Genomic DNA, 14,998 nt, shown 5'->3' with positions numbered 1-14,998 from the left:
CCAAGGAGGCCCCATAGGGTTCTGCTGAGTTATAAAGGCAACAAGTAATTTGGGGGAAGATAAAAATTAAACCCACAAACACACTCTCACTCCTTTCCCTCTGTGCCAGACTGTCAGCCCCTACAGCTTTGAGATTAATCTAGGTATTGCCCTGAGATTAAGGTAACAAGCTGAGTTCCTCCATGCATGATCCATAGTGACAGAAACAAAGCCATCAGAGTGACACAGAGCACAACAAAAAGGTAGTTTTACTCTTTTAAACTAATTCTTAAATAATTAATGCATAAGTAGATTCTCCTCATAAAAATACAAACAATACAGATAAGGACAAACTCTCCCTTGACCACTATCCCCAATTCTAGAGCCCTCCCCAGAGGTAAGCACTGTTATCAGGGTGGAATGCATCCTCAGACTTTGTCCATAGAAAATGTACACTATTCATTTTGGTTCACATAAATGGACTCTCTGTACTATTGATATTTGGCAACTGCTGTTTTAATTCATGAGTGTCTGGAATGTTGCCATATTTGTATATATAAACAGTTCTACCTTATTCATCCTTTTCAATGTGTGTCTATTCCCAGTAACTGAGTGGATAGCTTTCACAGGGCTGACGAGATTCCATCCCTTGCCCCCTTCTGTCTTTTGCAGAAGCAGTTACCTCGTGGGAGGAAATGTCACTGGCTTGAGAGTTTGGAGATGTGTTCTTCGGTTCTACCACTTCTGACTAGAAGTAGACCTAGAGAACTCAGTTCCCTTATCTATTAAACAAGAGAACTGGATCACACAGTTCTGATACAGCTACAATAATCCATGTTTTGGGTATTGAAACAGAAAAGCTGTTCCTCAGAATGAGGAACGTTGTGGGAGTGGGCAAAAGCTGATGATTTCTAAAGACGTTCTTCCTGCAAAGAGGTGAATGCTTTCCACAAAGTTCAGCCCACTTACAAACTAGAGTCTGGTTTACCTCATTCTTTTAATGTTCGCAAACTATTCAATAGTATGTGGGCTTTATTTGAAAATCACGAGAGTCGAGATATTTTTGAGTAGCCACAGACACAGAAATCCTTCTGGTGGAATTTAGTTGAAAATATTTGCATCTGGGCTGTTTACTGGGTAGGGAATTAGGATGTTATAGGGCAGATTTGGATGAAAGCTAAAAGGGAGAGATTTCAGTGCCCTAAAAAGGTTCATTCAATTGAATGAACACCCACTGTGTCCAGTGGTGAGGACACTAAAATAAAAACCAAGACCGTTAGATTTTGTACTTCCAAAATCTTCGCCATTGTCTGTTCTCTACCCAAAAGATGTCTGTATACTGGAGTAGTTCTCTTGTTCCCAGTCCATTACCCAGGTACTTTGCTACTGGAGATTTCAGTCCATTACCCAGGTACTTTGCTACTGGAGATTTCAGACGAAACCTTGAAGAACTATTTGTCAGCATGGCTTTTTAACAAGCTTCCCTTCAACCCCACCATTAATGTTTTAATCAGTAAAAGAGAGAGAGGGGGTTGACAGTAACATTTTCATGGCTCTTATTTATTACTCTTTATTATCTTATCAGGAATATATTTAAAATTACCATTACTGACACCAAAAAGAAATATTCTTTCACCAGAAAACAGGGAACTATTATGCTGTGGATGAGCAGTGATAAAATTTGGAGTGTGTGGGGAGGTTGAATGTGAAGTTTGCCATATGGGATGAGGGGGAGGGGAAGACCCCAGCAAACCATCACCTACCTTCTTTCCTTTACAAACCATCACCTACTTTCTTTCCTTTACCCTCTGAACTGCAGTAGGTGGCAAAGACTTGGGGAGTCCATAGCATGACTGCCCACACCCCCTGTTGCTGAGCCCTCAGGAAAGCTAGGTTCTGCCCCTTTGTCCCACACCACCACATTCTGTCGGACCAGTTCACACCCCCAACCACATTCCCACTCCCTAAATGTAGTCCCAGGGCTCCAAGGTTGAGGGGCTCCAGAACTGATTTCTTATTTCCCTCCCAGGATCAGCCTTGTCTATGGAGTTAGAGATACAAGCTCAGAACATCTCAACCCCAGCTGGCTCTCCAGTTGACTAAAGAGGTCAATTCTTAGCCTCCAGTGCTTAGACTCCCTGCCTGCCTGCGTCCAACACAGTTATGGTAAAGTGGGTATTGGAAAACCCTAGTTTTCTTTCATAGAGTGTTGAACATAAATCCATGAAAGGCTAAGCAAGTCTTCCCCTCCCCCTTCCTCCAGCCTTTCTACATGAATCACAACATTTTAGACCCTACAGAAATCAGGACTAGTGGTCCTAAGAACAAATGTAAGGTAGTCCCGTTGGCTTTTTTGCAGCCCCCTTTTCCCTTGTGGTGACTTTCCTCTGTGCCTTCCCACTGCCCCTGATGCCAAGGGTCCTGATTCTAGGGCTCCCCACGGCAGGAGAACCTTCTCAGTTTCACCACTTATCACAGTGCCCCTTGCCGGGGTCCTTGTTCATGGTCTAGACCACAAAGAAAAGGATGGGGTAAACACATGCAACCTCATCTCTGAGCCCTGGAACCAGATGCCTGCCCTATACCTCCCAAGGAAGTGACTCTGTTTAAGAGGGTCCCTGGAGGCAACAATGTTTTTAAAATTTTGTTTTTAATGATAGATCTCAAGTACTATCAGGTCAAAGGAGGTTGGAGTTTTTCAAGTGATAAGTTTTTTCTGAAGCACCCCAAATCTCCCCACATTACCCTGCTAATACCATTATTCTATGAGTTTCTTTAATATCTCTTTTCATTCTCAACATTTGAGGGCTGAAATCAGGGAATGAAATTGCCATATGCCTCCAATTCAGTAAAATAGAACAGACTACAAGCTATAAGTTATCTTATATGTAAACTGAACACAAGTTAAATTATCAGTAAATTAAAATTGGATTATATGGGCACTTTGGCAAAAACACTTGGGACTTTAAAAAAGCAGACATTAAAACTACTATATCTGTGTTAGGCTGAAATTCTCAAAAATATCCCATGTAGATTGTTTATGTACACATACACTCCTTTTCTTTGTTTCTTTTTCTTTTTCTTTCTTTTTTTCATTCAACAAACTTTTATTGAATGCTTACCCTAATCTAGGACCATTCCAGGCACTGGGGATACAGCCTTGAACAAGAAAGCCCACTTCCTGCTCTCAGGTTGCTGGCATTATCTTTGAAGAGAGAGAAAGAATAGGTGATCAAGTAAACAAGATGATTTCATATGGTGATGAGTGTCTCCAGACAAATAAAGCAGGTTACTATGATGGAGTGCCTGGGCAAGGGGCCTTTTTTGTTTTTGTTTTTTGGTTTTTTAGGGATATAAAAGATTTTAATAAATGGAGAGTTATACTATTTTTGGATTATAAAATTCAATTTGTAAGCATGCCAGTTCTCCTCACATTTATAATTTTAATGGTTTGCATCCGGGACCCCTCCTTTGTACACACTCTCCACCCCTCCACTTGGGCCTAGGCAGCCGGTGCAGGACCACACTCCACAAGGAGGCATCACCTGGCAGCTCGGCCTCTGCCACTCTGCTGTGGAGGCGCCCTCCTCCCATCCCACTGGTTCCCACAGTCCCTGTCAGGCTGCTGCTCTGAGGGTCATCCTCTTTTCCAGGTGGCCCATGCATTCCTTTTCTGATGAATCATGCCATATATACTAATTTGATGTCAGAAAAAGCTTGGACTAGAATCTTGAAACTTCCCTTTTAAGTGAAAATATTTGAATTCTCAAAAACTTTGTTCTCAATTTCATTTTAGATAAAGAGATTAAAATGCACATGTATATTGTATATGGGTGCGAATTTAATAAAGTAATTTCCTTAGAATTATAATTCGTTTCCATTGTGACTAAGAGCCTTCTAGGTGTGGTGGAAAGATGAATATGTGAAATTGAACAGAAGGTCTAACATTCTTTCTTCCTCATTTTCATTCATTTGCAACCCTTTCTGGGAGCAGGCTCTGGAAAGGGTAGCTCTATTAGAGGCGTTTACATGTAAATGCTAGCTTGCCAAGATGTCTCCAGAGGTACTGGGACCAGCAAGTCAACAACAACAAGTGCTGAAACTCACCAGGTCATTCCTCTGGGAGCCCAGACCCCTGAATCCCGCAGGCACGACGGCCATCTCAAGTTAACGGCCTTTCTTCCATCCTTATCCCTACCTGTGAACTGCTTCCCCTTCCTTTTTGTCTTAATCACTATGTGAATTTCAGGCATTCTTACCATTTTCTTTGTTCTCACATAAGCCTTATTTTGCCCCCAACATTGAGGCAAACAACCCTGAAAAGTTCTGGAAGCATCATTTCCACATTGTAAGTTATCATATCATCATATTTCATCTGCTGAAATCCATTGATCACTACTTAGCTAGTCATTATGATTTAATTTTCCACCCTGCAGAGCTCTTTTGCACACTGCTATTTCTCTAAACAATAACACACAGGATATGGTGTAGGGCAAAGGTAGAACCAAACACCGGCAAGACAGAGAGGCTGTTTTTATTATTGTGATTTCCTTACGTTGAACACACTGTGATATCCAGCTAGCCGAGCTCTGCGGTTAATATTATATTCGAAATGAGAAAAGATTCCAAGTTCTTCCAAATTTGCATTCTCAAAGCCTGTCTTCTTGAATTTCTACATTTTAAAAACAATCTTCTGACAACTAAGATCGTACTTAAATCGGCTTTGCAAATTCCAGCAAGAAACTGAGGCCACATCACCTGAGGATCTATTCTGTCGACTTCCCTTGCTTCCCCCTAGCCAAAAAGATAAACCATTAAAAATTTTTATATAATTACTTTAAAACTATTTTAAGGATTCAACATACAGCTAGCTAGGCTCCCTGGGAGTTATGGTACAGAAGGAGAAAGTGACAAAAGGATACAATACCAAGAGCTGGAAGAGGAAAATTTCTCAGTTGAATATTATGCCTGTAAAGCAAAGGAACATAGCAAGCATTAGCGGGCAGACTGCGGTTCTGGTTCAGCGGTATGGTTCATGTGGCAGCACTCCTTTATAGAAGATGGTTGTCCAGAGAGTCCTGAACAAGTGTGTATTCATTTGACTAGATTATGAACAAAAGTCAAACATAAAATTTAAAATGTGATCAAAGAAAGCTTGCAGCCACTCCCCCAAGAATATGGTCATGAAAGTAGCCAAATTTGAGAAACACTGTGCTAAATGATTTTCTTTCTCCTTTCTTTTTCTCTACTCTATGAAAACTTGACCCTTATTTGGAAGTTTGTTCTAGAATTGCAAGATGAAGTTCATTTCCTTCTGCAGTCTCTAGTGTGAATGGATAATTTATTTCCTAATTAAGAAGTACCCATAGATGACACAGTGATTTTCTCAAGATCTTAAGGAATGATATTAAATGCAAAATACACCAATTTATTCGTTTGTTCCCTGCCATTATAAATGAACAAAATAACCCTGAATTAATTTGTTCAAAATGACCCCTACAGAGCTATTTTAAGGTCCCATAGTTCAAGGTTGTATGAATTCCTTTCATATGAAAATTAAGTAGCAAGGTGAAAGCAAGTAACCATCTGGCATAACTCTGTAGCCCAGGAAGAGAAGTGGGCTTTGGAGCCAGTTTACCTGCATACTCCTGACTTGAAGTCTCTGAACATGTCTGTACCTTAGCTCTGCCTTTTGAACAATTCTCTTCGGTTATTGCATAGATTAAAAAAAAAAAAAAAATTCTACTGAGCATTTCCTGGCAGAAAGGAGAAGAAAGGCCTTTCTCATTCCCATCTCCCATCCTAAGCTTCTCTGCCATCTGTATTTTTTTTTCCTTCCCAAAGCAGAGTCTACTCTTACAGTCTGGGAGTTCAAAGTACAAATCTACCATTTGTTAGCTCGGAACATTAGGCAAATGACTTAACTTCTCGACACCACATGTATTCAACAAATATTGAGTCAGTATGTGCCAAGCCATTTCCAAAGGGGTGAGGAAGACAAAGCCCTAACTCACTAAGCTCCCATTATTATCAAAGGAGAAATAATAAACAGATGGATAAAGAGGCATTTGATAATGTCAGGTGGCACTAAGTGCTGTGTAGAAAAGTAAGGCATGGTGAAGGGAAGAGGGAGGAAGGGAAGTTATTTTAGATAGAGCCATCCGGAAGGGCTGTCTGGGGTGTGAGGTTGGATCAGAGACTAAGGGAAACCATAAATAAAACCATAATAAGATACCATTTCACACGTACTAGAATGGCTGGAAGAACAAAAACAGACAATAACAAGTATTGGTAAGGAGGTAAAGAAATTGCAACCCTCATGGACTACTGGAGGGTGTATAAAAGTGCAGCCACTATGGAAAAGAGTTTGGTGATTTCTCAAAAGATTAAACATAGAGTTACCATACAACCCAAAAATACCACTCTGCTATGGTCTGAATGTTTGTGTCCTCTCCTTCCCCAATTCACATGTTGAAACTTTAATGCCCATTGTGATGGTATTAGAAGGGGGAGCCTTTGGGAGGTTATTAGGTCATGAGGGTGGAGCCCTCGTGAATGAGATTAATGTTCTTATAAAAGAGAGCCCACAGAGCTCCCCAGCCCCTTCCATCATGTGAGGACACAAAGGGAAGTCTGAGACCCTGAAGAGGGTCCTCACCTGACCATGCCAGTGCACTGACCTCAGACTTTCAGCCTCCAGTACGGTAGGAAATAAACTTCTGTTTTTTACAAATTACCCAATCTGTAGTATTTTGTTATAGCAACGCAAACAGACTGACACACTCCAAGGCGTATACTCAAGAGAAATGAAAACATATGTCCACATAAAAATTTGTACACAGATGTTCATATCAGCTTTATTTGTAATATCCCCAATCTGGAAACAACCCAAATGTCTATCAACAGGTGAATGGATAAACACATTGTGGTATATCCATGCACTGGAATACTATTTAGCTATCTTAACTACAAAAAGGACAAACTATTGATTCACACCATAACATGGATAAATCTCAAAGTAATTATGCTGAATGAAAGATGCCAGGCCAAAAAAAAAAAGTATTACTTTATGATCCCATTTATATAATACTAGAAAACGGAAAAACTAATATTTAGTGACAGAAAGCAGATCATTGATTGCCTAAGAATGCAATTGGAGGGAAGAATAGGTTCTAAAGAGGCACAAGAAAATTTTAGTTTTCTTTTAAGGAAAAGAAAAAGTATGACATCATAGCAACAATATTTAAGCTTATATACGGATGGAATAATGTGAATGCAGAGGAATTGATTAAAATACGAAATATGATTTGGCTAAACCTCCTTTTTTTTTTTTGCGGTACGCAGGCCTCTCACTGCTGTGGCCTCTCCCGTTGCGGAGCCTAGGCTCCGGACGCACAGGCTCAGCCGCCATGGCTCACGGGCCCAGCCGCTCCACGGCATGTGGGATCTTCCCAGACCGGGGCACGAACCCATGTCCCCTGCATCAGCAGGCGGACTCCCAATCACGGCGTCACCAGGGAAGCCCCATAAACCTTTTAAAAAAGATAAATATCTGGACTGAAAAAAAATCCAACGAATCTGATGCTTTCAAGGAGCATCTTAAACACCAAAATACATAGAAGAGCCAAAAAAAAAAAAAAAAAAGGCAGAAAATTTTATTGTTCCAGAGGTTTCTAGTACTAAGAAATAAAAAGAAACATCAACTGGGTTCCCACTTTAGTTTGAGAAAAAACTAACTAGCAAGCCAAGAGAAAGTAAGGAAAGGGAAATAATAAAATTAAGAGTAAACATACGCTAAGGAGAAGAAAAAATAAAATTAATAACACCAATAGTTGATTCTGCAAAACAAAATTTTTAAATGAAAAAGCTATTAGCACAAATAATGGAATGGGAAAAAGAAAATACAAATTACTAGAATTAACTGATGCATAACAGATATTTGTTGAAGAACAAATGAAAAAAGAATAGAGAAAACAAATATAAAAGAGTTCAAAACAGAACTATAATTTAGATGTGTAATATACATAAAGTGAACATGGCAAAATATTAACAATTGTTAATTCTGCAAATCAACATTTCTGTTATATTTGAAATTTTTTAGTTTAAAAGCTTGGAAGAAAAATTAGGGGAGTATGATTTTCTTCTATTCTAACAAATTTTATTACGACCTAGAAGGAGACAGCTATAACAATACTAAAAATATAATATTAAAACTGATAAAACAGGGCTTCCCTGGTGGCGCAGTGGTTGAGAGTCCGCCTGCCGATGCAGGGGACGCGGGTTCGTGCCCCAGTCTGGGAAGATCCCACGTGCCGCGGAGTGGCTGGGCCCGTGAGACATGGCCGCTGAGCCTGAACATCCGGAGCCTGTGCTCCGCAACGGGAGAGGCCACAGCAGTGAGAGGCCCGCGTACCGCAAAAAAAAAAAAAAAAAAAAAAAAAAAAAACTGATAAAACAAAAGCAAGAAAATAAATATTGATAATATAGTAAGACCAATAAGATATAAATGTAAAAATTATAGAATCCTAGAGAAAACTTAGTAATTGAAACTTTAAAAGAATTTGTCTTTGGGACCCCATAGCGCTTATTGCTGGACTGCAGAGTAAAATAGGGCATATTCATCATGCTTTCAAGAGGAAAAGGGAATAATCCACATCTTAAAAGAAAATCTTTTGTATAAGTCACCATCTTTAATTTCTTCTCAAAAGAATTAAACAATACCTTTGAAGAAAATTTGCCAAAAAGGAAAAAAGTAATATAATCTCATGTCTTTATTTTATATAATTCTTTCTAATCTTTTCCCAGATGTAGATATATATTTTACATGGCATTATATATTCTGATTTTTCACACAGGATATCAAATATGTTTCATTTCTACATGTTACTTAATAAAAATTAGTTGTGGAGAATTTCTTTAACATGACTAATAATTTCACCGCCTAATAGAAGAAATTTATTCATGGGGAAATTAAACTCTAATAGAGTTTAATATACATTTATGAAGTATATGTACAAATATACATTTGTACATATGTACAAATATACGTACAAATATATGTACAAATATACATTTATACATTTAAGAAGACATATACCTTGTTTCTGCCTGAGAAGACTTAAGTAGAATATTAACATGGTCACTAAGTTAGATGAAATTAAATTCTAGTTAACAGTCTCCAGCCCACTCTCTTGATAAATTAATAGCAATATTTGGAAAGGTTAGTGAACAAGACTCTCATACAGTGCCTTTGTTATTATTTGATTTTGATGATGATGACGATTAATAGTAGTAGTAGCAATAGCAATATCATCATCATAATCTTAATGCTGCCACTGCTTTTTCCAGAATGACATTGATACTCACTGACTCAGATCAATTAGTATTCCCATCTCCACTGACTCCTTATTCAGGAAGAGGAAGTTCACATACCAGTATAAACAAAGAAGCAGCATGGGGCAGGAATAAATCAAGAGGAGGGATGGGAGATTTTTTAATACATCAGAATCTGATACATTAACTCTGAAAGTGCAGTTGACCCTTGAACAACGTGTAGGTTGAGGCGCTAACCCCTGCTAAGTTGAAAATCCAAGTATAATTTTACAGTCCACCTCATGTATCTGTGGTTCCACATCCACAGGTTCAACCAACTTCAGATCATGTAGTACTGTAGTAGATATTTATTGAAAAAAATCTTCATGTAAGTGGACCCATGTTGTTCAAGGGTCAACTGTAATTCCAAATAAACATTGAACACTATTTTAAAATCTAGAAAAAAATGTACTGGCATATTTATCTCAGCTACAGAATGATATATGACAAGATGGAGGCCATTTTCAGATACATATAAAATACAAAACTTTTGTAACTATATAAAATATTAAAAGAAAAGCAACCAAAGTGAGAAATATGTAATAAGCTATAAAAGTTTACTACCCAAATTATCAAACAATTTTAAAGGTATAAGATTAGTGCCTTATTCTACTTGATTTATAGTTAACATCGACAAACTATTTACACATGGAGACGTGCAGACATCAAATTACCAAAATGAAAAATGCACAGCCTTGCTGGCCTTATTTAATAAGATAATGGACATTCTGGGGCACTATTAAAATTTTTAAATAAAACTCAAGATTGGAAGCACTGGTTGGTGGAAGTTGGTTGGAGGGCAGGGAGAGTAATGCATAGATGTAATGCATAACTTAACAGCAGTGCAAATTTTTTTCATTGTTCAGAAAATCTGCTTAGCAATGAGCCATAAAAGAATTAATGTCTTTAAAATGGTAATTCCACTTAGGGGACTATACAAGAAATAATTTGAACCAGTATGTTCAAAGTATTGATACTACCCCAGACAAATCATTTAACTGGTCGTGGTTTTGTTGCTCTAACTATGTGTGATGGTTGCGCTAAAGCAATGGTTCTCACATTCTGCGTGCAAGTAAATCACCTGACAAAGGCTGGTTCAAGCTCCCAACAAAGAAGAAGATGTTTGGACTTCCCTGGTGGCACAGTGGTTAAGAATCCGCCTGTCAATGCAGGCGACACAGGATCAAGCCCTGGTCCCGGAAGATCCCACGTGCTGTGGAGCAACTAAGCCCGTGCACCACAACTACTAAGCCTGCCCTCTAGAGCATGCAAGCCACAACTACTGAGCCTGCATGCTGCAACTACTGAAGCCGGCGCGCCTAGAGCCTATGCTCCGCAATGAGTAGCTCACGCACCAGAGTGAAGAGTAGCCCCCGCTGCGGCAACTAGAGAAAGCCCATGCACAGCCATGATGACCCAACGCAGCCAAAAATGAATAAATAAATAAATAGAAAAAGATGTTTAGGCGAGGTGAGGAAATTTTCCTTTTCTCCTTACTCAGTTCAGGTAAGATATGTCAGGATTTTTTAAAATTAATTTTTATTAGAGTATAGTTGCTTTACAATGTTGTGTTAGTTTCTACTGTACAGCAAAATGAATCAGCTATGCATATACATATATCCCCTCTTTTTTGGATTTCCTTCCCATTTAGGTCACCACAGTGCATTAAGTACGGTTCCTTGTTCTACACAGTTGGATTTTAAAAAATAAACTTTTATTATGAAACACATGTTAAAAGTAACAAAAACGTATCATCACCTAGTGACATAGTCAGTGACTGGCTGAGACTGGCACATTACCTTAGTCCCTCCAGGTATCCTCAGTACAGAATCCCTCAGCCCTTCCATCTCAACCCTTGAATCTAGGAGATCTGTTGGAACAGGAAATTCCAAAACTATTTGAAAAACATTTATTGAGGGCTTTCTAGGTGTCAGACACTTCACTGAAACAAATGTTTTCCTGGAGCTACTCTAAACAGATCATCATAAGGAAATAATTGTGTGTAAAACATTCTGAAAGACATGAGGTAGATCCAGATGGACATGCCTGTTAAAATGCAGCTTTCTGTGCTCCACATGCCTTACCTAATGAACCAGAATCTCTGTTGATGAGGCTGATATATCTGCCCAGAAAATTCTCATGCAGGCAGTCTGAGGGCTACCATTAAGATAAAAAGTGGACTTAATGGAGTTTTAAGATCTTTCTTGCTCCCAAAGTTTCTGAGTTTATAATTCTGTTTTTAATAATTTAAAACTCTAAAAATTGTAAACTTTAATAATTTAAAATAGCCTAAATGATGAAAAATAGGGAAATGAGTAAGGCATTAGTAGTGTACAATGGAGTAGCAGAAAGGTCCATTTGACAAATTTCTTTTGGAGGATTTGGTTTTCTTAACTTTATTAGATAACAAGACCCTTGACAACCATGGTTTCCTTTTTGCTGTGACTTCCATCGTGTGCTCAATTTAAGTAGCTTTTCTTGGTTAGATATTCTGGTGAGGCACTGTTGTGAAATACATACTCCAATGCTCCAGCACACAGACAAAACTTGGCTCTTCTTTTTCTTATGATTTTGGTTTTATCACAGCCTATTGTGGTCCTCCTGGCAGGATGTGGAAGGAAGTAATGATAAAAACCACATTCCCTAAATATGCTGGTTAATTCCATGCATGTCCTTGATGTATGTCTTCTGTTAATGATTTTTATTCCTTCTTCATCTGTCACCCTATCAGTGATTCTCTATCCTGCCACTAGCCACCTTTCCAGCCTCTAAATCATTTTGTACTCCAGCCAGAATGGAATCTTCATGCCTTGGGTAGTAAAGAATTGACCTTACCCAAAGAGAGGTCTGGTTTTTGCCCTAAGCTCTTGGGAGGTGATCTCTAAGCTGTTGGAATGCCGCGCCTGATAGGAGTGTCTTTGTTTACCTGGGGGCCTTGGACCACACTGTATAGTCTAACAATGTGATTTTTGGTGGGAGCTTCAGGCAATGCATTATCAGGTTGATTTCCAGAGGGACTAGAGACTAGAAGTTAGCCGTGCAAGTGGTCAAACATATCTACAGGACTGAGCCCTAGTAAAATCACCATATACCAAGGCCAAAGTGAGCTTCCCTGGTTGGCAATACTCCATGCGTGTTGTCCCACATCATCACTGGGAGAATTTAGTGCTATCCAGGACTCCACTGGGAGAGGACAACTGAAAATTCCACACATGGAATTCTCCTGGACTCTGCCCCATGCAATTCTTCTACTGTCTGAAGTTAATCCGTTTCCTCTTGCGGTAATAAACTATAACCACGAGTTGAACAGCTTCTAGTGAGTTCTGTAAGTCTCTCTAATGAATCACTGAACCTATGAGTGGTCTGGAAACTCCTTAACTTTGCATGCCTGTACCGCTCTGAACACACTGAGGTCTCTAATTCTTCCCAGCCTTTCCTCCCACACTTCCCTCTATCTAATATTCCCTTCCCCATTACCCTCATCTTCCCTACTTATCTGGCAAAATCTTGTTCTTATATTCAGAATAATTAAATGGCATCTCTTTTGTTGAGTCCTCACCACATCAATCTTTCCCACAAAATTAGTCATCCGCCACCCCATGCTCATCGTGCTCCCATAGATCGACCAGGACCCCAAGCACAAATAACCATGTCTTTCTCATCTCTGCATTACCAGTACACAGCAGAGTGCCTGGTACATAGCAGGTCTTTAGTACATGTGTATGGATTGAATGAGCTACATATGGACATGAGTATTTGAAACAGGGGGAAAAAAAACAGACTAGAAAATATGCACAAATAAAGTACAACTCAGTGAAAAATACGTAAGGCCATTAATAAGCATAAGTGAGAAATGTCAAATAAAGTCTATTTAACATTTACTATTGAGGGACTTCCCTGGTAGCATAGTGGTTAAGAATCCGCTGGCCAATGCAAGGGACACAGGTTCGAGCCCTGGTCCGGGAAGATCCCACATGCCACGGAGCAACTAAGCCTGTGCATCACAACTACTGAGCCTGCACTCTAGGGCTCACGAGCCACAACTACTGAGCCCGTGTGCCACAACTACTGAAGCCTGCGTGCTTAGAGCCCATGCTCTGCAACAAGAGAAGCCACCACAATGAGAAGCCCGTGCACTGCAACGAAGAGTAGCCCCCGCTCTCTGCAACTAGAGAAAGCTTTCGCATAGCAATGAAGACCCAACACAGCCAAAAATTAATTAACTAATTTTAAAAATTTTACTATTATCTTCATCGCCCTGAAAAGGCTAGTTTTCTTTTAGTATGCAAAATGAGGGTGGGACTGCTATGATAAAAATTATTTAACAAAGAAGCACATATATAATTGCAGGCTTAGGAGCTCTAAAATATGAAGTGTAAAATGTTACAAAAATGGATACATTTTCATATTTTAAATTCATAAGCAGATTTGTTTTAGCAATCAAATTACTTTGGGAAATAAAATATATCATTACATTTTCCTGTTGCTTTCCTGGCCAACTAATTTTAGCTAACTTCTAGTGAGTTACTATAACAAAATATTTCGGGAATATGCTTATTCTCTCTAAAGTATGTTCACTCAGAAAATATCTGCAAAAATCCACAGAAATTATGTTGCTCTCATTATTTCACGTTAGTGTTTATGTTTTATTATGTTAAAGTAGCTACTCAGGGCTTACCTGTTTAGACGTCTACATTTTGAGTACTTGGGTTTTAGTTTAACCAAAGCCTACACCTGATAAGATTTCATAGAAAGGCTAAAATAGTAACCATGTAAAGTACTCATTTAAATGGGTTTGGGCTTCAGGAACAGAGAGGAAGAATTTCATGACCTTTTGGCTTTTTAGGATAGCATCAGGGGACAATTACTGGAACTGGATCCTAGTGGTTGCCATCAATTTGGTGGCTGCTTAGAGACTCTTAACCCTAGAAGGTATCAGGTGAACAGGGTCCTTGTAAATGAGAGCAGCAGTATGTAGATTGGTTTGTTTTGTTTTTGTTTTTGTTTTCCTCCTTGGCTCACTTGTTAATTTTTAATCACAACCAATTGCCCTGGTACTAGAGCTCTGACTGGTTTTGTTTTTACACCAGATAATCTTTGATAATCAGTCTTGATGTTTGGAAAGAACACTTCAGCAATGTCTTTGGCAGCAAGATAATTTGCCCCTAAAATAGGCCCTAGAGAGAAATTATGTACTGTTTTCATATCTACATTGAAGTTCAACATTTTTGAAATGTTTCTAATCCTAGTATTATATCTTTGAAGTGTATTCTAACTAAATAGCCCCAACTTAGCAAAGCAAGATATCCATCCTTTTTTCAAAAGAAAAAAACAGTGACATAAGAAAAGACAAATGTATTTAAACATTGGGTGGTGATTTTATCATAAAAGTATAGGGACTGGCTTCATAGGAGAGTACAGAACATTTATAAGTTGATGGCAATGTTGCTGGCATTTTGCCATCTAAACTTAAGCGAAGGTTCCACTTCTGGGATGGTAGCATGAGGAGTTCTGAGGACCTACTCCCCAGTATACAAGCATAGCTGGTAAAAACTATTTAAACAAACAACCAGTTAAAGTCTCTGGAAATTGCCCTAAGTGCCTAGAGCAAGTGAAGAAATATTTGTTTAAGAAAATCTACTAAAAC

The sequence above is a fragment of the Stenella coeruleoalba genome (assembly GCF_951394435.1).
Source record: "Stenella coeruleoalba genome assembly, chromosome: 9".
NCBI classification, from domain to species: domain Eukaryota; kingdom Metazoa; phylum Chordata; class Mammalia; order Artiodactyla; family Delphinidae; genus Stenella; species Stenella coeruleoalba.
The sequence above is the reverse complement of the archived record's forward strand: the minus strand, read 5'-3'. Positions refer to the sequence as shown.